Below are 21,154 nucleotides of genomic sequence, written 5' to 3' on the forward strand. Positions count from 1 at the left end.
CACTGCCATCATCCCCTCTCCTGGAGCCCCTAGTGGCACAATGGATTAAACCCTTGTGCTGGCAGGACTGCTGACCAAAAGAGTGGGGGTTCGAATCTGGGGAGTGAGGTGGGCTCCCGTCTGTCAGCTCTAGCTTCCCATGTGGGGACATGAGAGAAGCCTCCCATAGGATGGTAAAACATCAAACATTCGGGCATTTCCTGGGCAACGTTCTTGCAGATGGTCAACTCAAAACAACTTGGAGTTTCTCAAGTCACTCCTCACACGAAAAAAAAAACAAAAAAACTTCTCCTGCCTTATTCTTCTTAATTGGGCTGAATGTGTTTGTCAAATATGGTCACATGATGGTGACAAAACTGGAATAATATAGCCTGGTTGTAGCACTCTGAATCAGGATGAAGATACAATGACAACCACATTTCAAAGAGCAGAACCATGGTTCCAGAGACTATTACTGAGCAATAAGATGAGAATTGTGGAGTGTAAATGAATACGTGTCCAGCCCAAAGTGATAGCTTTGAGTGCAATTTGTGACATTGTTACCTACAATTTCACCTACCTACACCTGACAAAATCTTGCCAAGAATTCCCCCATGATGGGGTGCTTTATGGTCACCATAAGTTAGAAATGACTTGAAAGTACACAACATGATTTGTGGGTCCAGATGGTCGATAGTGATAATAATACTGGCCTGTGGACGCCATACCCCGAAGTAGGTGAGAATTAGCCTCCATGGTATTTACATGATGCCTTGAGCCATATTGTCCTTTATGCAGGGCACAGCTGCTTAATGTGGTTGTATCCCACAATAGGAACTTCCCCAAAGCACCAGAGCAGTCCCATACTTGGATTTATGTGAGGATAGTTGAACTGGTTCTGCTTTGGAACCAGTCTTGCTGTTCACATGGACCAGTGCTGCCATCTCAATTTCCTCATGCAGCATGGTATGGGGGAAAGGGGGTGGAATTTATCTGAGTTATTTTTAAGAGCTCATGAAAGCTTGTGGATGTCCCTCAGCATCTTTGTTAGCAAATAGGAGAAGGAAAGGGGGATCACCGCCCTCCTTTCTCTTCTCCATGTTACACAGGCAATAATAATAATAATAATAATAATAATAATAATAATAATAATAATAATTATTATTATTATTATTATTATTATTATTATTATTATTATTATTATTATTTTATTTCTACCTGCGTCTTCTTACGGCCCAATATTGGCAAATTCATTGGGGGATTCTTATTTGGGAGGCAATAGCCTCATTTTTGTCTCTGCATGGCCACTTCTCTGCTGTAGCTTTCGTAAGTAAAAGTAGAGTAGTGTGACTAAATGCAAAAAAAAAAAAAAAAAAAAAAAAAAAAGCTGAAATTCCCTCAACTGCAGAAAAATCCACATAGAGAATTTTATTAACTTTTTTTCAGTTCCCTGTATGGTTTTTGGGGAATAAGCCAACAGTATCAACTTAACTGAAATTGGTCTGCCCAGGCTTGGGGATCTGGAAAATGGCAACTGCAAATATAAGTGGGAAATAAATAAAACACTAGTCTTTGTGCACTGGCATCTACAGCATGGAGACAGACCATTGTCAATATGCATCTCTCTCCTCTTATGCAGAAATTTAAATTCTAGAGATCTATGAATAGTGCTGAAGCAACTATAAGGGATATGCATATTACACACTAACAAACATTTTAAGAAGCAAACTCAACATGTTTCTCAAACGCAACATAAGGTACTGGGGGACACCTGTTCGGACCCCTGGCCATTGACCTGTGGGGTCCCGCAAGGTTCCATTCTGTCCCCCATGCTTTTTAACATCTACATGAAACCGCTGGGAGAGGTCATCCAGAGTTTTGGAGTGCGGTGCCATCTCTATGCAGATGACACCCAACTCTACTACTCTTTTCCACCAAACTCCAAGGAAGCCCCCCAGATACTGAACCAGTGCTTGGCAGCTGTGATGGGCTGGATAAGGGCAAATAAGCTGAAGCTGACAAGACAGAGGTCCTCCAGGTCAGTCGTATGTCTGATCGGGGTATTGGGTGGCAACCTGTGCTTGATGGGGTCGCACTCCCACAGAGGACGTCATGTTGCAATGCACTCCTTCCTCCCCCTGTCCTGTGAGCACCCCACAAAGGCCACCGCCATTGGGAAGGCCGAAGTCTTTCCTCTGGGACCACTTCACGGTCCATTCTCAGCAGGCCTCTTTGGCTGTGTGCAGGCACTGCGGGACAAACATTAGCAGGGGTAAAGACTCGAGGCATTTGTCCACCACTGGCTTAAGGGTCCACATGAAGAGACATCATCCATCAATTCCCTTGGGAGGGGGATCCCTTAGCCCCACAAGCAGTAGCCTGAGCTCTCCTACATCTCCGTTAGGGCCAGCTGGTAGAGGGTCTCAATTAACCTTGGACAATTGGGGCCATTCCACAGGAAGGAAGAGAACAGGGGGAACGGCATCCACCGTTGAGCAGATCACTCAGCAAGTGGGAGAGATGCTGGCTCTCGACCATCATCCTTTCAGAATGGTGGAGCAAGAAGGCTTTGTGCGATTGATGGAACTGCTGTGTCCCCAATACAAAATCCCATTGCGACAAACCTTTTCAAGGACAATGATACCAGGGCTGTATGAAGCCTGCAAGGTATGCGTAGAGGAAATGTTGTGGAGCGCCCTTGGAGGGCACATCCATTACACTTTTGACATTTGGACAAGTATTGGGGGTGGCCATTCCTACCTTTCTTTGACGGCACATTGGTGGGATAAAGGCAACAGCATGGACACCGGCCAGCTCTGGGCCCTCCTCGCCATGGAGGGCGTAGATAGGGACCACAAGGCAGAAACAATCTGCAAGATCCTTGACGACATGATGGTGGCCTGGACACCAAGACGTTCGGAGACAATGAGGACGGGGTTCATGGTCACTGACGCGGGGAAAAACATGATTGGAGTAGTTGGCTTCACCAATGTTACATGTAAGGCACACTTGCTCCACAACACTGTCAAGAGCACAGAGGATCAGCAACATGCCTCCAACACAGGCACACACATCGGTCTGCTTATTGAACGCTGCCGCAAGATCGCTGGATTTTTCCATCACAGCGTGAAGGCAGCTGTGGGACAGGCAGAAATTGGAAGGGCTACCGCAGCACAAGCTGCTACAGGACGTAACCACTCGGTGGAACTCCACCTACAAGATGCTAGCACGTATGGTGGAGCAGCAGAAGGTGGTCATGGAATCTCCCTTATCTTGGCAAGCTGGTGCCGAGCAACCAAGAGTGGGACACCATCTCCCAGCTGGTGGAAGTTCTGAGACCGTTTAAGGAAGCAACAGAGACCCTTTCGGCACAGGGGACCCTTCTCAGCCAGGGAGTGCCTCTGGTCTTGGCCCTAAAGAGGCATCTCGATATGCTGGGAGGAGGTCGAACACTTGACTCCATGGCCAGCAATCTAACACCGCAGGTCCAGGAGGTCGTGAGAAAGCTGACCCTTGCTGTCCGTAAACGGGTCCACAGGATGGCAGCCATTTGTGATCCGAGGTTGAAGGACACCGTCTGCTCCAAAGACTATCCAGAATGGAAGGCACATCTCATTAACCTTGTGCACGAGGAGGAATGCCTCGCCGCGGGGGTGGGGGGGTGGGGGGGTGGGGGGGGGGGTGGGGGGGCGCACTGAGCAGATGGGCCCTCTGGCACAAATGCCCGCCACCCTTAGCAGTAGTGCCAGTGGTGAGTCCGACAGTGCCATGCGATAGGTTTTCGACCTCAAGAGAACAGCTTCGGCAGCAGCAACGGCAATAGCAGCAGCAGGGGGAAGATCTATTTGGAAAAATGTTCACCATCCTGGCTCAATCGGGTGCCTTTCATTCATCCAAGCAATGAAAGCTGGATTCTGCCGAGTGTTGTGTGAACCGTTACTTTGAGGAACCGCTGGAGAATATATCCTGTGATCCGTTGGCCTACTGGACTTCTTGAGAACACGTGTGGCCGCATCTTGCCAATGTCGCTCACAAGGTCCTCAGCTGCCCTCCAACCAGCATGCAGAGCGAGAGGGTCTTCAGCATGACTGGCAATGTTGTGACCCCTCACTGCAGCTTGTTGGATCCCCTTTCTGTTGAGAAATTGGTCTTCCTCAAGGCCAACCTCCCTGTTTTGAAATTCCCAGAGCTTTCTTCAAAGTGAGGCACCCTCTGCAAAGTCCAGAGGTTTTAACATCCTAACGCCAAGTCTTTTCCCGCATCTCTGATGGACCTTTTCTGGGGACATTGTTTCCTCTATTTAATCATTGATGATGGGCAGGAAGAATGAACCCCTTTATCCTGGTGTCCTTCTAGGGGGAAAGCATTTCTCTAACAGTACTTTTTTTTTTTTTTTAAGAATTTGGTTGCGGTCTGAAGATCGCTGCATCTAGCAATCCCAATAGTGTTATTATACTTTTAGAAAGGCAAAGTTGGCAAGGAGAACAAATCCTGCTGCCATGATGGAATGTATTTCATAAAAATAAAAGTTTTAACTTCATAATTCCATCAAATGTCACATATGTCTTTCTGGTCTTGATGCCTTGTCTGCGATGTCGACCAGAGGATCGCATCATAGGCCCCTCTGTCAACAGAGGGACGAGAGCTATCCCAGGTGTACCATTAAAAAGCTAAAGATCTGAAAAATGCCACAAGGAAATTTGATGGATTTTAATGTTTTGGAGGTAAAAATCCAAATAAATGTTTCAAGATAATAGAATGCAGTCAGTCAGTCAGCGAAACAGCCCAGAAAGCAGTCCCCATCCAGAGGCACAATGGTCTTCTTCGAAATTGCAGCTATAGAAAGAAAGGGCCAGAAAGAGTACCCCAAAAGAACAAACCAAACAATGAGAAATACTATGAATGCAGTAGAGTCTCACTTAACCTACCCCAACGGGCCAGAACAACATTGCATTAGGAAATGTGATGGATAACATGAGGGGCATGGGGAAAAGCCTATAAAACATCAGATTAGGGTATGCTTTTACAAAGTAAAACCCAAAGCATCATGTAATACCATAGAGAGCAAAGGCAGAGAAAAAAAATACACTACAGTCCTGGTCCAGGGACATCTACTGTCAAGGTCAGATGCCAGCCAATGGATGGAAATACAGTTTATTGTATAAACAACTCAAAAAAGCTCATAAAACAAACACAGGAGCTTCTAAAACTTAAAAAGACAATTAAACTGAAAAAACTCCAAAAAACCAAACCGGAGTATAATCCGGATTATCCAGAGATATAATCCGGATTAAAACAAAACTCCTTAGATTCAGCTCAAAATTGCAGGATACTTTGGAGAAGGCAAAATAAACTACGGGCCGAATTCCTAAGGGTCCAAAATAAACAGAATCCCAACTGGGCTACAAACAGAGTTTTAAGGCTCAAAACAAACAATGTCCCAAACCGGGCCAAACTTTGCCGCCGGAGGCAGCGCAAACAAACCGGTGCCGGAAACAAAGTAACAAAGGGCAAAGAGTTACTGCAGAGTGAGAAGCAAAGCCAGTGGTCAGTAACGGAGCGTAATTGCAGAACCAGGAGTCAAACCAGAATAGGGAGCGAAGAGTAATTGCAGAGTCAGGAACGAAGTCAGCGGTCGGTAACACAGCGTAACTGCAGAACCAGGAGCCAAACTGAAATTGGGAGCGAAGAGTAAATGCAGAGTCAGGAATGAAGCCAGTGTTCGGTAATGGAGCGTAACTGCAGAACCAGGAGCCAAACTGGAATTGGGAGCAGAGCGTTACTTCAGGGTCAGGAACGAAGCCAGTGGTCGATAACTCTTAGTTACAGGGTTGAGAACGAAGCCAAGCCGGAATTGGGAGCGAAGAGTAATGCCAAAACGATGTCCAGTCCAAGGTCCAAGATGAGAAGTCGTCACAGCAAAGTCCTTATCAATGGGTTGACACAAGTAGCCAAAACGACGGAGGCGAAGTCGGTTGCACAGTCTCAAGCCAGTCTTCAGGAACACGAACATGAAACCCAATGGTGCCCAACAACCACCTTGCCACACGCAAGGGCCCAATGGCCAAATGCCCTCAATTTATTTACAACTCGTCTTCAGAACTCGAGCCGGGCACCGCCCTTCCCACAAGTTGCTCCCATTCCTCATCCAAGCTGGAACCATCCTGCCGACGCCCAGACCTACCCGCAGCTGTGGAACTATCCCCACTCCTCCAATTAGACCACCTTGGATCTGATCCTGAAGGACCCCATGTTTCCTCAACGTCCCCATTACCAGTGAGCCCAGTCTCCCCATCACAACCTTCTGGAGCGTGTGTCCATTCCATGCCATCCTCTTCTGCCCGTACCATATCCCCAACATCATTTTCAAGTCCATCCTCCAAAACTCTCAAATGAATCCTCATCTGTTGATTCCTCAAATATCTCTCTAAGCCTTTCTATGTAACTCCTCAAATGAGTCTTGCTCCCGAGGAGTCTTTCTTCTCTTCCTGCTGCTATCAGTAGTATCGTTGACCCCAGAAGGCTCATTCACAACATCTATTGTTCCGCATCTCATTTATGGAAGAACGGTTTTGATGGATTCTGCATTGTCACACATTTATGATAAAAGATATCCTTTGTTCAAATAAACAGTAGTTTGTCAAGAAGCAAAGAAAACTGCTTTCATGGGCCAAGAACGGCAATGCGGCTCGAGTTTGCCAAACCTATGTGCATCCGGTATCCCACCAGGTTTCAAACAGCACTTAGGAAGAGATGGGGAGATTTTTATTGGCACCGGCTTTTGTTACTTTCTGACTGAGGTTCCATTAATTGTGGCGAATGCTTGCACGGGTATCCCTGGGGCAAATTGGCTGTCCAACTGGGGCTGACGGTGGTTGGGGGTTTGGGTCTTGCGTTCCCACAGAGGATTTTTGCCAGATTTAAAACTCTTGTGGGTTGTCAGTGGTAAGAAGTCGGCCAGCCTCTTGCAATCATGCTAGGTGCCTGCTTCACAGACGAAGCTATACTCCCCATTCATGCAGGAGAGTTTGTGGGATATGGTAAAGAGTTAAAAGAGCCTTTCCAGTACCTATTCGGTCCTCGCTAATGCCCGTCAGGGAGTGTGACTTTGTGGCGGCTAGAGACATGTGGGCGCAGGTCCTATTGCTGCCAAAAGCGCTGCCTGCCTCTCTGAAAGGAGGACGAGGGAAGATGGTGGAGTAACAACAGTGGGAGTGTTCCCCGCAGTGCTCAGTCATGTAGTCGTCTCTGAGTCTTTGTGAGCTCATGGACCACTCCACTCCAGACTTCCCTGTCGGCCATTTCCTTCAAGTTCATGCCAGTCACTTCAGGGATACCGTCCATCCATCTTGCCCTTGGTCGGCCTCTCTTCCTTTTGCCTTCTATTTTCCCCAGCATCGTGATCTTTTCAAAGCTTTACTGTCTCCTTATGATGTGGCCAAAATTCTGCTGCTTTGCCTCTAATATCCTTCCCTCCATTGAGCAGCCGGGCATTATTTCCTGGAGGATGGACTGGTTGGATCTTCTTGCGGCCCAAGGCACTCTTGGGATTTTCCTCCAGCACCAGAGTTCAAAAGTGTCTATCTTCCTTCGCTCAGCCTTCCTTATGGTCCTGCTCTCGCATCCACAGGTTACTATGGGGAATAGCATTGCTATGACAATGCGAGTATGCGGACCTCCTATGGCTGTGTGATGTCTCTGCATGTCCACGGAGCTCGCCATTGCGGAGCTCAAGGTGCACGCCAATGGTCGGCAGGGGGTGGGCCTTTGCGGCTGCAAAAAACACGGTGGAATGGGATACACCCTGGGGTTCTTCTCCAGTTTTTCATTGTTTGATGTGATGGTGGTGCACGGCAACCCTGTGGGCTGGCAGCTTGCTTGTGCTCGTCCCGTAGGGCTGCGTCCACGGCCGGCCACGGTTGGCCAGCAGGGAGTGTGCCTTTGTGGCGGCTAGAGACATTGGGGCACAGGTCTGGTTGATACAGATGTGTCTGTCTGTAGAAGAGGGAACATGGTGGAATGGGACCCACCCTGGGGATCTCCACCAGTTTTTTTTTGTTTGATGTGAGGGTGGTGCCTGGCCACCCTGTGGGCTGGCATCTTGTTTGTGCTTGGCCGGGGTGATGCGGCCAAGCCCAGCCATTGTTGCCCAGCAAGGAACAGGCCTTTGTGAGTGCAACAAACACGGTAGTATGAGACAGACACTCAAGAAGCAAATTCCTGCTTCTTGGCAGAAATGGGCAGTGCTGGGTGATGACCAACATTGGCTGGATCCCAAGAGGAGAGGGACCCAAGCCCCCATGTCTCTAGCTGTCACTAGGGCAGCACCCCCTACCCTACATATTATTAAATGGGTGCAGGGATTGTGGTGTGAGGCCGGTCAACGGTGGCTGGCCTCCCAAGGGAGTGGGACACAAGCCCCCCATTTTTCTTGATGCCCCCAAAGAGCCACCCCCGCCAAGCTTATTAGATGGGGCGGGGGGGGTGGCGGCGTGGGGCTGGCCAACGGTGGCCGGCCCCCCTGGGCAGTGGGACTTGGGCCCCCATGTCTCTAGCCGTCACTAGGGCAACACCCCCTGCCCTACATATTATTAAATGGGTGCAGGGGTTGTGGCATGGGGCTGGCCAACAGTGGCCAGCCCCCCTGGGCAGTGGGATTCGGGGGCCCCCTTTTTCTTGCTGCCCCAAATACACCAAGGGAGTGAGACACGAGCTCCCATGTCTTAGGAAGCTGAAATATCACTGCCTCACCCTGCTTATTTTTAGATAGGAGCGGGGGGGGGGGGGGGGGTTCCAGTGTCTTCAAATGTCCACCATTTTTGCAGATTTCTGGCCACAGAAACAAAGATACACAAGTAGAAGAGGGACTTTCACAGTGATAAGAACTCAATTGAACAGGAAATAAGACTTTCAAAGCAGGAACAGGTTTCTTCAAATATTAAAAAATAGTGTATTATAAAAAGTTATGAAAATTCACCAAAAATCATAGGAGACAGGAAACGTTCTGCAATTTGTTGAGCAAAGAGTGTTGATTGTGTTCTCCCACTGTACCAAATTTGATGAGGATAGCTCAAGAAATGAGGGCGGGAGAGCCCTGTAAAAGTCCCCCCAGGTTCCTTTTTTTTGGGCGATTGCACATGCGCATCCACCATTTTAGAAACATTTAGAAACATTACGAATTTTCAGAAATATCCTAAATTTTTGGGTGAAAAATTCGGAAATACTTTCTATATCGAAGCGCCAGCACCCCCTACTTTAGAAATGAGAGTTGAAACATTTTTTTCATCGATCGGACATGTCTAGTATCTGGAAAAAAAGACAAAGGTAGATTTGATGATTGCCATGGATTTAGCAAAAGAAGATACATGGGTAGTTGATGGTTAGTTACGAGATCCTTACTGAGGGATATTGGAGGTCTAGGGGGTTGGGCTCATGGGTGAGGGGTTAGGGGGACAAGGATAAGTTAAGTTATAACAACAGTACAGACACTCTGTGAATATCCATTAGTTTAATGAGTGCTGGCTGTACACTACAGCATAAACCTTTATATCTTTCTGTATTTTTTTCTTTTTTTGTATGTGTCTATTTTATTTTACTTCTTGTTTTTCGCTTTCATCATTGTCTCTTATATTTCCTAAATTATATATATATATATATATATATATATATATATATATATATATAGAGAGAGAGAGAGAGAGAGAGAGAGAGAGAGAGAGAGAGAGAGAGAGAGAGTAGGTTTGTGGCTTTTATCCAACTTTTGTGACTGCAAATTCCAAATGTTGGAAAGTAGTAAGTTATAGAAGTACTGTTTCTGAGGTTCACTGTTTCCCATTTGTCTTCTCTTTTACCTGCTTCCAGATCTAATAAATCACTGCCCATCCAGTGTAAGTTACAAATGGAACAGAAGTTGACTTTCTATAATATAGGTGATATTACATTTTTTCCCTGGATGTTCATCCTGGCTGTGTTCTATCTACCCCGGTGTCCATGACATAACTGCTGTGTGCAGAGAAGAAGATTTAATTCACCTAAGTAGCCAACTGGAGAAAAGAACCCACTCAGCAATCCTTCAAATAAATTAAACCCAGTTATTTATCTGGCATGAAGCACATGTCTGTTTAACCCCTCTTCCACCAAGATAAAAAACCCTTAAATTTTTGATGTGCAGGGTATTTTCTTACCCTAATCAGAATTTCAGTTTCCTGCAGGTACTAAACAAACTAATATTTTTGAAAGGCTTGTCCTCAATATTATCCAAAGGACTGCGTCCAAAAACTATGAAACAATGCCATGAATATCTCTATGACAGCACCCAGTAACATTTTAGAATGTATGTGTTTTCCTAAGATAATACTAATCCTAGGAAATAATAATTTGGCAACATCCTTCTTACCCTGAAGTAGGTTCTCCATCAACATCAATATTTTAATCCTATAGGAAAGCTAATATAGGCAAAGAAATATATACAAATTGTTCACTTCCCTTACAGAAGCACACCATTGACCGGTGGAGAGTAGAGGGCTTTGGCTATGTATTTTGCTCTGTAGTCACTAGATGTAGATGATATAATTTGCTGAGACCACCAAAGAGGGTAACAAGAGCAAAACAACAGGAACTTTTGCCATTGGGTGTACCATGGAAGATACTGGATCATCTACAGGAGGCAAGTCCTATTTATATTTGATCGGAAAGCTTTGGTCAGCTGTATCAACAGATCACAATGGCTGTAAGGGCAAGGTAGTGTTTTTCCAAGAGGGCATCTGGGGACAATGATAAGAATTGCATCAAAGTGAATGATGGATAGACCCAAAATTGGAAACATGTTCTAACAAACATTATTGCTGCTTCCCCATAATAAACTGAATATCTGATGATTTTGAGTAGCCTGTACCAAGATTATTGTATAGGAGACTATGAAGTCTCATCTGAAGGATAATTATAGCTCAGCATGGGCAAACCTTGGCCCTCCAGTGTTTTGGACTTCAGCTCCCACAATTCCTAACAGCCAGTAAGTAAAATGCTGGGATTTCTGGGAGCTGAAGACCAAAACACCAGGAGGGCCAAAGTTTGCCCATGTCTAGTTGTAGCTGTTACTGAAAGTAGCAAATATATCAGTGTTAGAGTGCTGGTACCTATATCAATACTGACTGATACAAGATGGGCATAAAGAAAGAGGTAATTTTTTTTCTAGAGAGGGCACTGGAATTGCTGAGATAACGAACATAGTAATTGTGACTGAAGAGGAAGCCGGGGAGCAGTCAAAATGCAGGAGAAAAGGTCTAGGAAAAGGTCTGTCATGGAAAAGGTCTAGGAAAAGGTCATGGAGACATTGAAGAAACTGAATGACAAGAAACTTCTCAAGCTTGTGGTCTAGGAGACCATAGCTGATATGGCAAACATGCTGATGAGGGGAATATCAAACATAGAAAATGTTTCTAAAATTTTGTTGACGCTCACTATGATACAAATGACCACATGAATAACAAAAATCGTATCAGTTATGAGTAGGCAATTTATTTTTCCCATTCAATAGAAAGGAAGTTCCATCCAATGGAACTTCCTTTCTCCAGTGATGGAATTGCATGCACTATAACCCCATCCAGAGCAGTCAGTTTGCCCAATTTCGTGAGCCAAGAACTACAGAATCTACAGAGTTTCCATCTAATTGGGATTCAGTTACAGTTTATTGGCCATCATCCAGTGCATGACAGCATCCAGGCGCTGGTCCAGCCCCTGCAATGTCCCAGCAGACTTCAATGACAAGGATAAAGAGAGCTGAGTGTCATCAGCATGTTGATGACAAGATGGGTGAAAGAGACTCTTAGGACTTAGAATAAACCTGTTAACTATCATGAAGTGCAGTGGTGCCTAACCTTGGGTCCCTCAGATGTTTGGGACTCCAATTCTCAGAAACCCTAGTTAGTTTGTCCAATGGTCAGGAATTCTGGGAGCTGAAGTCTAAGACCAAAGATAGGGCACACGGATGTAAAGTGTGTGTATATGCCTTCAAGTTGCCTGTCAATTTATGGTGATCACATGAATTTCGTAAAGCTTTCTTAGGCAAGGAATACTCAGAACTCATTTTTCCCATCTCTTCCTCTGAAAGTAGCCTGGCATTTTTGGTGGGTTCCTATCCAAGTACTAAGCAGACTGACTCTGCTTATCTTCCAAGACCAGATGAGATCTGGTACCTTTAGTGTATTTAGGCCTTTAGTGTATTTATGTCTCTGAAATCAGCTGATTGGCATGAATGAGGACTAAGACTAACAATTATTTGTTAGGAGGAGAAAGGCTGCTAAACTGATAGTCACTGGAAAAAGATTTTCCACCTCATGTTTAAAATTAAAGATATAATAAATATCTTTTCCTTTAAGCAATATTTCACTAGCATTTTAATAGCGCAAAAATATTGAACCCTAAAAGTGTTTTAGCTTGAAGTATAAGACCATTAAAAACTTTAACAGGGTTATAAAATTGTGCAAGTCTCAAAGGTTACAAGTTAAAACTTGGAAAGTTATTTTGCAAAGTCAGTAGTAGCTAGCATTATAGTTTAAAGGCCACAATAAGATGAAACGACTGACCTAACTATAAGGAAGATCCCTTAAAGCATGGGACACCAGGCAATCCCAAGGCAAACCCCAAATGTTTCAAAAAATATTGTTCCTTTGAAAATGTTTTAAAATAATAGCACTGAAAAAAGTAATGATGTTACCTTTACCTTTTTACATCCAAGATCTCTTCCAACACCTTTTCCCCAAACTAGTCTCCAAGCAGATTTCTTTTAAAGTTTTGATATTATTTCCCTATTAGTTGCACTTCAGAATTTCATTTAAAACAAGTATTATTATACAGCAATTCTTCAGAAACTTAGCATTTAAGATCTAGTTGATGTATCTGAAAATGAGCAAAGTAGAATACATAAAGAGAATTATTAACTTGAAAGACTCAGTGGGCACTTTCACATTATACAATTATTACACTCAGATTCCACTTCAGTTGCCATGACAACATCTTATGGAATCTTGGGATTCGTAGCTTGGTGAGACACTAATGCTATTTTGCAGAAAATTCTAAGTACTCCTCCCTAAACTGCAAATTCCACAATTTTATTTTTAAAAAGATATATTTTTCCCCTGACATTAAGTCTAGTTGTGTCCGACTCTGGGGGTTGGTGTTCATCTCCATTTCTAAGCCGAAGAGCCAGCATTGTCCATGGACACTTCCAAGATCATGTGGCCAGCATGACTGCATGGAGCGCCATTACCTTCCTGCAGGAGCGGTACCTATTGATCTACTCACATTTGCATGTTTTTGAACTGCTAGGTTGGCAGAAGCTGGGCTTACAATGGGAGCTCACTCCGCTCCCTGGAATCGAACTCCTGACCTTTCAGTGAGCAAGTTCAGCAGCTCAGTGATTTAACCCGCTATGCCACCTGGGGCTCATCAGAATTTTATAGGATGCAAAAAATAGCAGTCCAAGTGGGATCATTGGACTATGTATGTATTGGTCTGTGTAGTCGCTGTGAAATTGTTGTGATGGAGTCTTTGAGTAGAGATACTACTAGTTGTATTAGAAGAGGCAGGAAGACTGCTTGTGAGCAAGACTCTAATGAGGAGCAACAAAGGAAGAGAATCCAGGAAATACTTATGGAGCCCTCTGATGATGATACCTTTGAGGGTTTTGAAGGGGATTGTGGGACTGGGAGTCAGGAGGATGGGATGTCAGACTCTGGGAGTGAGGTGATAGATTGGACTAAGTTTCAGGAGATCTGGGAGATTCTTGAGGAGCCCACAAGCAGTGGTACATTTGAGGGATGGCACAGAGAAAATACCGATGGATCCTGGGGAGTTATGGGTTTGGATAGAAGGTGGTCTGGCTGGAGAGACCGTAGAAGGGCTGCAGCTGGAGGTGGGGCATTGGGTGACTCCGGCTCTGATGAGGATTTGCAGCAACCAGCTGTGGATGGGGCGTTGGCTGGCTCAAGTTCGGAGGAAGACTTGTAGATAAAAGTAAGTTTGTTGCTAATGTAACTTTGCAATCGGCAAGGTGTTTTGTTGGGTGCTTTTCAGGAAGACGTTTCAGAAGACGTGTTTGGAAGACTGCTTTGGGATGTAAGTGTTAACCCGGGTTTTTAGTGGCAACGGGGGCTGGCATTGTGTGGGTTTGCGCTGGATTGTCCTGTGTTTGTTTTATGCATTAGCTGCCGGCTTGCCTCCGTCGCTTTGGCTCTTTGTGTTTACCTTGGACTGGAATTCGGTGACTGTGACTTCTTCCTGACAACCTGGACTGGAATTTGGTGACTGTGACTTCTTCCTGACAACTTGGACTGGAACTCGACGCCTGTGACTTCTCCCTAACGACGCAGACTGGACGTGGCAGCTGTGACTTCTCCTGTACAATGTGGTTTTGCTTTAGCAACGTTTTGGGGCATTGTGTGGCTGTTGGTCACTGTGGGTTACTGCTGGTAGCTTTCATTTGTTTATTTAGCTCCAACCAGCAGGTGGAGCGAGTTTCCAGCCTTTTCAACTAAGTTTGTTTTAATCTGGATTATTTCCCAGGATAATCCAGATTATATCCCAAGTTTGGGTCTTTTGAGTTCTTTTTGGACATTGTTACCTCACACTGAAGAGAAAGCATTTTGAGCCTCCTTTTGGTTGTTTCTTAGGCTCCTTTGTGTTGTTTTTGCAATAAACTGAGTTGTTTATATTGTCTGACTCGTAACAGAAATGGCCCTGTAAAATGCTTTGAGAATCTACATTGGGGTTTTAAAAATGTTTACATTAAAATTGTGCTGGCTATTAATTTTAATGTCCATGGTGTAATGAATCCACTCTGTGTTTTAGTGTGAACTTTAAGGGGCTAAGCTTGGAATTAGGATTTAGCACTTTGGCCAGCTCTTTTAAAGTTCAGACTAAAACACAAAGCAGATTCACTGCCCCAATAGCATTGGAAGCAGCAGCCACTACAGTTTATATGGAAGTGTTTATTTGCCCCTTGCAAGAAGTTATTTCCTACAATGAAATATGAAGGCTGCACTATCGATCTGGTCACTTCATTGCCTTTTGACAAACTTGTCACACTGTAATACATTTTGTGATAAATTATATCTTGCTAAGAAAAGATGGGATGACAGTAACAGAAGAGATAGAACAGTTTCTTTTCCCCTGGAACCCCCTTTTTACAAAAAGGAAAGGAAATATATTGTTTGGCAGAGAAATTCTAGTGAGAATAGTTATTTTTAAATTTAGAATTTTTTTTAAAAAAATATTCAAAATAATAATAATAATAATAATAATAATAATAATAATAATAATAAATAAACTTGTATTTGTATTTCGCCCTATCTCCCCAAGGGGAGCATAAGCTGTGACTTTCATATGAAGTGAAGCATTCAGTCCACTGGTAGCTTTAGTCTGAAATCTAGAGAAGGTATTCACTTCAATTCAGTATCCAAAATAAATTAGTTATCCTGGGTTTTCAAATGCAGGTGAAAACCAGGAACAGATTTGCTAACCCATTAGCATGAAAGGCACACTGATAGATTGGGCTAACTGAGCATTTTGATGTCTTTCTTACTGTCAGGGAATGTTAACTATATGTATAGAAATAATTCCAGATCTGAAAATCTGGGAAGACTGCATCTCTAAAAATAGGGTGTGTCTTAGAATCAAGGGTGCATATAATGTTACATTCTACTGTGATACTGAAATAAGTGTGTGCATCTTGCAAGCAATGGCATCTAAGAATCAAAAAATACGGTATATCTTTTGAGGGGATGCAGACAACTTTTTGCAATTGCATGGTAAAGTCCTACTTCTTCACAAACTTCTGTTTCTTAGTTACGCAGTTCAAACATTTGTCAATAGCAGGCATTCCCCCTTTTAAATGTGCACAGTTACATTGTCAAATGTGAGAATGGGAAGGCGATGTGAGTTCGTGTTACTTTGGAAAGTTTTACAACACTGATGTCCTACTTTTTGATCTGGTTGAAAATCTAAAATAGTTACACCTTGGGTGTTTCCATTTGTTTCTCTGTTCATTGTGTTTTCCCAAACTGTAGGCCTTAGATCAATGGTTCTCAAGCTGTGGGTCCCCAGATATTTTGGCCTTCAACTCTCAGAAATCCTAACAGCTGGTAAACTGGCTGGGATTTCTGGGAGTTGTAAGCCAAAACACCTGGGGACCCACAGGTTGAGAACCACTGCTTTAGATTATCTAGGCATTTAAACATGCTTGTTTATTTTCTGGGTTGCAGCTTTATCTGCTCTTCTTTATATACAATGCTTTGTGGTTTTGTGCTTTCAAGCCATTTTCAACTTTTGGCAACCTTAAAAGAGGCTTATCACAGGGTTGTCTTGCCAAGTTTTGTTCAGAAGCAATTCTGGCTTCCTCTGAGACAAAGAGAATGTGTCCTGCCCAACATCACTTGGTAAGTCTCCACAACCAAGGGGATCCAACACTCAAACCATTACACCATACTCCCAATCACATACTCTCCCAAGTAATGATAAAAGACACGTGACCAAAGAGGCCCTGAGGCTTTTTCAGACATTACTATCCATACATTAGCAAATAAATGTCCTATGGAATCTGGAGTTTGTAGTTTGGGGAGAAGTATTTATTAAGCATGTCCAAATTCTCGATTTGACTATTAAATCGGATTTATTTCATTTTGTTCTCGCTTTTTGAAACACTATCCGACACGTGGTATCATGGTGCAACCTGCATTGGCCCATTCTCGAAATGTCTCTTAATATGTATCGTTTTTTTTCCAAAAAATTTTTTAATATATTTTTTTTGTTAGTGCAACTTACCTTGAATGGGAGCGCAGTGCAGCCTAACATGGCTGCTCCTCCCTGTCCAATCAGAGGAGTCCACGGTGGACGCAAAGATGGGGGCTAACGTCCTCTGCGTCCATGCAGCAGTATAGCATAAAAGACCGGTTTGTAGCCAGCCTGAGCCATTCGGGGGTTGGAGAAGCGCGCAAGAGGGTGGTGGACTCTGAAGTGGAGAAGGGAGAGCAAGGGCAAGCCAGCCAGGAGTCAATAGAAGAGCAGAGGAACTGGGTGACGGGGCTTGGGTGCTGGAGAAGAGGGAGCAGGCTTGAGGGTCTAGTTGCTCGCTGTTTGGAGTGAGTGTGGGCATTCTGTGGAGCGCTCAGTAAGAAATACCATTGAATTCCAGGGTTATTTTTACCAAAATATTAAAGGAATATCTAGCTTTCCATTTTATTTTGCATAGTGCTTGCTTGAGCATAGCCTTGCTGAAACACTCGTCCATTTCCAAAACAAGGCATTGGGTTTTTGCCTTCTGGGAGGGCATAGCAAGAAATACCATTGAATTCCAGTGTCCTTTTTCCTAAAAAATATTACAAAGGGAATCTCGAGTTTCCAAAGTTACTTTGCACACAGTGCTTGAGCATTGCCTGCCTTGGTCACTGGTCCATTTCCTAATGAAGGCATTGGGTTTTGGCCTTCTGGGAGCGCATAGCACATTTAATTCTAGTGTCCTTTTTACAAAACTATTACAAAAGGAAAATCTAGTTTCCAAAGTTACTTTGCATAAACCAAGGGATTTCAGATAGCACAACTGCGACCCCATAGCAATGAAGCGTTCGTGGGGAAGTGGGTCGTCTCGTAAGACTTCAGGGCAAGCCATTGCCTCGGGCAGAGGAACAAGGGGTGGCACTGGCAGGAAACAAAGGGGGGCTCCCGAGGGCAGTGCTGTGCAAAGTGAAATTGTGGAAGGTTGGGGTCCGGGTGGCTCGCCAGCGGAAATGTGTCCCCTCCAAAATCAAACCCAGTCAACCGTGGCAGAGGCTGCCACTGATGTCTCTGAACTCGGTCGTGTCATTGTCCTTGCGCCAGTCATACTGGTTAAGAAAGAAATTGATAAGCTACCTCTAACTCTTTCATCGTCGGATGATGGGGAGGAAGATAACAATGCCAGTAGTGCCGTTCGCCCTGAGGACGTTCTGTTGCAAACCACTCCCCCCCCGTCCTGTGAGCACCCCACAAAAGCCATAGGGGGCACCACCATTGGGAAGGCCGAAGTCTTTCCTCTGGGACCATTTCACGGTCCATTCCCAACGTGCATCTTTGGCTGTGTGCAGTCACTGCGGGTCAAACATTAGCACAGGTAAAGACCCGAGGCATTTGTCCACCACTGGCTTAAGGGTCCACATGAAGAGGCATCATCCATCAATTCTCTTGGGGGGAGAATCCCTTAGCCCCGCAAGCAGTACCCTGAGCTCTCCAACATCTCTGTTAGGGCCGGGTGGGAGACAGACTCAAGCAACCTTAGATGACTGGGGCCATTCCACTCGCAGGAAGAGAACGGGGGGAACGGCACCCACCGTTGAACAGATCACTCAGTGAGTGGGAGAGATGCTGGCTTTTGACCACCATCCCTTCAAAATGGTGGAGCAAGAAGGCTTCATGTGATTGATGGAACTGCTGTGTCCCCAATACAAAATCCCCTTGCGACAAACCTTTTCCAGAACCGTGATACCTGGGCTGTATGAAGCCTGCAAGGTACACGTTGAGGAGATATTGTGGAGTGCCGTTGGATGGCACATCCATTACACTTCTGACATTTGGACCAGCATTGGAGGAGGCCATTCCTACCTCTCTCTGATGGTGCATTGGTGGGAGAAAGGCAAAAGCGTGGGGACAGGCCAGCGCTGGGCCCTCCTCGCCATGGAGGCCATAGATAGGGACCACAAGGTGGAAACAATCTGCCAGATCCTTGACAACATGATGGCGGCCTGGACACCAAGGCGTCCGGAGACCATGAGGACGGGGTTCATGGTCACTGATATGGGGAAAAATATGATTAGAGCGGTGGAAAGTGCTTCACCAACGTTACATGTATGGCACACTTGCTCCACAACACTGTCAAGGATGCTTTCAAGAGCACAGAGGATCAGCACCATGCCTCCAACACAGGCACACACATCGGTCTGCTTATTGAACGCTGCCGCAAGATCGCCGGGTTTTTCCATCGCAGTGTGAAGGCAGCCCAAGAGCTGTGGGACAGGCAGAAATTGAAAGGGCTACCGCAGCACAAGCTGCTACAGGACGTAACCACTCGGTGGAACTCCACCTACAAGATGCTAGCACGAATGGTCAAGCAGTAGAAGGCCGTCCACGGCATCTCCCTTACCTTGGTTGTGTCCAGTGGCAAGCTGGTGCCGAGCAAACAAGAGTAGGACACCATCTCCCAGCTGGTTGACGTTCTGAGACCATTTAAAGAAGCAACAGAGACCCTTTCGGCACAGGGGGCCCTTCTCAGCCAGGGAGTGCCTCTGGTCTTGGCCCTAAAGAGGCACCTCAATATGCTGGGAGGCGGTTGAACACTCGACTCCCTGGCCGTCAATCTAACACCGCAGGTCCAGGAGGTGAGAAAGCTGACCCTTGCCGTCTGTAAATGGCTAGAGTCGGTGCTATGCAGCCAGGTCCACATGCTGGCAGCCATGTGTGATCCTAGGTTAAAGGACACCGTCTGTTCCAAAGACTATCAGGAATGGAAGGCACATCTTGTTAACCTTGTGCATGAGGAAGAGAGAATCGCCGTGAGGGCAGAGCAGAGCACATTGCCTCCGAGCCACAGATGCCTGTCACCCCTAGCAGTAGCGCCTGTGCCGAGTCCGACAGCCCGGAAGTGCCGTGTGATAGGTTGCTGACATCAAGGCAGCAGCATGGGCAGCAGCAGCGATGGGGGAAGACTTATTTGGAAAACTGGTCACCATACTGGCACAATCAGGGTCGTCTCAGTGGGCCAAAGTACGAAAGCTTGATTCTGCCGAGTGTTCGGTCAACCGTTAATTTGAGGAACCACCGGAGAATATATCCTGCGATCCGTTGGCCTACTGGTCTTCCCGAGAACACGTGTGACCAGCCGCATCTTGCTAACGTCGCTCGCAAGTTCCTCAGCTGCCCTCCAACCAGCATACAGAGCGAGAGGGTCTTCAGCATTGCTGGAGATGTTGTGACCCCTCACCACAGCTTGCTGGATCCCCTTTCTGTTGAAAAATTGGTCTTCCTCAAGGAAGTTTTGAAATATCCAGAAATTCCTTTCAAGTGAGGCACCCTCTCCAAAGTCCAGAGGTTTTATCTTGCTAACGACAAGTCTTTTTTTCCCGCGTTTCTGATGGACCTTTTTTCGGGACGTTGTTTCCTCAATTTATCACTGATGGGCAGGGACAATGAACTCCTCTATCCTGGTGTCCTTCTAGGGGGATCCCCTTTCTCCAATGACAGCAGTTTTGTGAAAAGACAAAGTTAAGTTGCTGTATGATGTTCGCTGAATTAAACGAACCCAAAACTGTTACTATACATTTAGAAAGGCAAAGTTGGCAAAGACAACAATTCTTGCATTTTACATTGTTTTATATGATACCATGTTTTTCTTAATAAGAAAAGGTTGAACTTCATAATTCTATCTAATGTGTCATTCTGGTCTTGATGCCTTGTTCGCGATGTCGGTCTGAGGGTCGCATCTTTGGCTCCTGTGTCAACAGTGGGATGAGAGCAATCCCAAGTACCATAGACAAGCTATAGATCTATAAAATGCCCCAGGGATATATGATGACTTTAAGTTTTTCGAGGTAATGGACCAAAAAGCAGTTCAAAACACTCGAATACAGTCTGTCAGTCAGCGTAATACCACAGCACACTATCCCCATCCAAATAAGTAGCACAATGCTCTTCTTTATACTAACAGCTACTGTGTATGCAGTAGAGTCTCACTTAACCGACATAAACTGGCTGACATAACATTGGATAAGGGAATAAGATGGATAACATGAGGGGAATGGGGGGAAAGCCTATTAAACATCAAATTAGGTTATGCCTTTACAAATTAAGCACCAAAATGTCAGAACCCTGCTACTAGAGCCTGGATATGGCTGAGTTTCAGGGTCACTGACATTGTGAACTGATAAGACACCTGCATCCCGGGATCCTGAGAAGAAACGGCTGCTGAACTTGGCGGGGAAACTTCGCGGGGTTTTGTTGGGCGGGAGATGTATCTTCAAATGAGGGGGAAGGGTATATAAAGAAATGCTGGCAGACGCCTCCCATTCTTGGCTTTTTCATGTCAATGTTTCCTGCAGTAAAGTTTCTGGTGACAACACAGCGGGTCTCATGTATTCATTCAAGAGCGGCTGTA

This window comes from Anolis carolinensis, chromosome 3 (genome assembly GCF_035594765.1).
Source record: "Anolis carolinensis isolate JA03-04 chromosome 3, rAnoCar3.1.pri, whole genome shotgun sequence".
NCBI classification, from domain to species: domain Eukaryota; kingdom Metazoa; phylum Chordata; class Lepidosauria; order Squamata; family Dactyloidae; genus Anolis; species Anolis carolinensis.